Genomic DNA, 3,650 nt, shown 5'->3' with positions numbered 1-3,650 from the left:
CAGTTCGTTCCACTCCCGCGCAACCTGCGGACAAAGCCTCTAGTGCGCCAAACTTAATTATCATATTGTATTTGTAACACCAAATGTGTATTGAATTACTCCTTTTATTGTCTTTTAATACAGCTTCACCCATTATTTACAAAAAACATTTAAATTATATTTAAAATATTTTTTTATTCAATGTAAAATTTGAATAATAAAGAAAAATATAGCCAAAAATATTTTTATTTTATCGTTATAAACAAGACCGTGAAACAATTGTGCTAGTATAACGAACGAAAATGTTATCAACATTTGTATTGATAATATAATTTTCGTTATTTCGTTAAAGTGCTATAGCTATGCTATCTGGCTTTGAGTTTCGCTACTAGACTCGGAATGTCTGGAATTCGGACGGGAAGAGAAGAACGGAGAGTCTTGATAAGAGGCTCTCTTTATTTAAGCTTAAGTTTTCATCTTCATGCTGTATCCCGAATATAGCAGGGTAGAGAGGGAACCTAGTCGTTCCACATTTTCAAACACTTTTTAAGAAAGAGCACTTTTTATGCTAAGTGACAGGAGTCAACATAGCGCTTTTCATTCTCTTCAGTGGTAATCGAATCCACAACCGTCGCGTATACAGTCACGGCTACGTCACGACTGTCTCAGCTTTATGCTGTAACCTGGTAGGCAGAAGGAACCTAAATTAAAACACACCGCTCCCCTTTTTCCACCGAATTCTGAGTGAGGAAACTCATCGTTCCGCTTTGTCTCGAGACCAGAGCGAAGATATGAAAGTATACATTTAAATAAATATTTGATTTCCTCGGGAGGGGAACCAGCCCACAACTCGTCATATTTGCAGTCGCCTGGCCTCAATACCATATATTTTGTTATATTCGATTCGATTATATGTATATATGTGCTTAATTTATAATTTTTCATCAACTAATTTCCAAATTCACACAAATGCAATGACAATAGACAACGTCCAAAGCGAAAAGACGAAATACGCAAAATCGCCATAAATTTAAAATAGATAGATTAACGATTTTGCTAATTCCAATGCCTTCAAATTTTACTTGTAACGGTTTTCTTTATTTCAATTTGATTAGATATTACATTATGATAAATTAATTAAATGGCGATAAAATTGCTGACAGTCATTATAATTAAATGTTACGTAATTAAATAGATATATTTTATGAAATTGATGAAAAGATACTTATAATATTAGGCTACTAATAATACTTAGGTACATTTTCAACGTCTGTCTAAGGAGCTTTCCCGGATTATTTAGGATGGCACAATGATTGTGGATTAAAATTGCTCTTAATTTTTATTAAATATATTTTAAACTACCCGTGCGGGGTTACGCCCGCTTCAAATATAAAAAATTAATAAAGAAATCAAAAACTAAAGATTCAGTCAATTCAGTAAAACAGTTGTTTAAAATAACTGTTACGGCAATTAGCAAATTTGTCGAACTAAGTAATTTAAATTGACATAACTTTTTTATTTATGAACCGATTGTAATAAAATAAACCTTATATGATTTCGGAAGCTTGCCAGAATCCAATAATGAAAACCGCATCTAAATCGGTTGGGCCGATTATGAGATTAGCGATTACAAACGCACAGACAAACAGACAAAAATTTTAAAAATCATTGTTTTTCGTTCTATTACGTTAATAAAGGTTCCCAATCACATTTTTTTTAATATCTTCCAAGTACAGACACCCTCTTACAATTTTATTATAAGTATAGATATTTTCATTTTTCTAGTTTAGTAAGAAAAAGGGGGAGGTTGGGCCATGAGGAAAATCGTGGCCTATTGTTGGTTTGATTTCCATTCGAGGCAACGTAATATTTAACAAGTTTTTTTTAAAAAGTGGGAAGCTGTTTTCTACCACTGATAGTTGTAACTTTAGAAATTTTGAGGCGAAACTCAGAAACGATTATAAAATATTATTATTTTTCATTTTACTCTGTCTGTTCTACATTAAAAAGTTGTAGTTGTGTAAAGACAAGATTGAGAGAAACATTTGATGATTTACACTATATTAATATCATATTATAATTGTGGTCCTTAGCTTTAAAATTTATGGAAGAAACCAACCTATGTTAATATGGTGTCCTTCGCGAGCGGAGCGGGTCCATTAAAGACTAGGTACGTTGAACTAGCAAAAATAAACTACAACTTGAAGTAATTCTACCAATAAATAGTAGTGCAGGTAGGACCGAACGAAGAGTTGAAGAGAAAAGACGAAAGAGTTGAAATAAACGCCCTCTGTTCCTGATCTAGAGAGCAGAGAGAAGTCATTGCAAAATACAAAACTCTTTGTTGGTGGAAATGTTAACCTACTTTATTTAAAATGCGTCCATTCCGTCTAAGCATTACCCGCTCATTTCTCTTTCATTGTGGAAACCAGGAATCGTCAATAAATACTGATTGATAGTTTGTTATTAATGATGATGTCGAAGGTATAACAATGACGAGGCTAGCCTTTGTACTCAAATTATATTTAATTATAATAAAATATTCATTGAACATAAAAATAGGAACAAGTAAATATTAAACCAGAATTCTAGATAAAGGTTTTCGACCTCTGCGTGAGGTATTGCATCCAAGGCCAAACAACGAAGAACTCACTAATAGAACTATAATAAAGTAAATTGTACTTCATAATTCTATGTCTTTTAAACCAAGTGTTTTGGCGAAACGTATAATGTTCTTAAATCGTAAAATAACTTAATATTATATACTCTTATAATAAGTAAGATTTAGTATTTTCTCCCTATGCGATTGTTTATTTTACAAATAAAAATAACAAGATTAAGATCTCTATTTAACTAAAAATGTAAGTAATTTCTCAGTTCTAGTGGAACTGTTCTAACTACTTCGAAGAATGCACCACTGCAAAACGCAATAGTCGTTCGTGGTTTTATAAAATATGTATCTACTGCGAGAGCAGAATCAATGTCACGTTGTATTCCTAGTTGAACCTGAGAACCTAGTTTTTAAGCAACTCCGTTCTCCATTTACCGCCGAATTCTGGGAGCATTGCATGTTGAGTGGGGGAATTCAACGCCGCGTTTTGCCTCGACACCAGAGCGAAGAAATGTAAATATTAAATATTTTATTTCCTCCAGTGGGAATCGAACCCAAATCCTATTGTGCCCCTGCACCACGACTGACCTAGTCCACAATAAGAGTATACATGTAGTTATTCATAATCTGACCATTATTTAACAAAAAGAACCTAAGTTCCACCACATTTTCAACTTCCTGCACGTCTACAGACATTGAGCGATGGTCGCGGAAGCCAACTCTGTACTTTTACTATCAAATGGGAAAAGAAAATTATGTAATACAAAAAATAGTAAATGAGAAGTAAATGAAACGTTGTCACTGACATTAACGTTTATATAAATAATTTAGTCAAAAATATTATAAATGCTAAGCATAATAAAAAAGGACATCTTTATATGAAAAAATATAAAGATGTCAGTAATCAGGATTTTACTATCTTAAATAGGTAATTCAGGTTTTCTTGCTTCACGATGTATCCGGCTCATAGCAGGGTAGGCAACCACTCGCCCGGCACCCTTATCTTAGAAACTATTGTTAAGACACTCCGTTAACATTAACCTTCCATTCCCGACTTTCC

Source organism: Heliconius melpomene, chromosome 8 (genome assembly GCF_056956725.1).
Source record: "Heliconius melpomene rosina isolate 202511_hmr_F chromosome 8, ASM5695672v1, whole genome shotgun sequence".
Taxonomy (NCBI): Eukaryota; Metazoa; Arthropoda; class Insecta; order Lepidoptera; family Nymphalidae; genus Heliconius; species Heliconius melpomene.
This window is presented reverse-complemented; position numbering follows the sequence as displayed.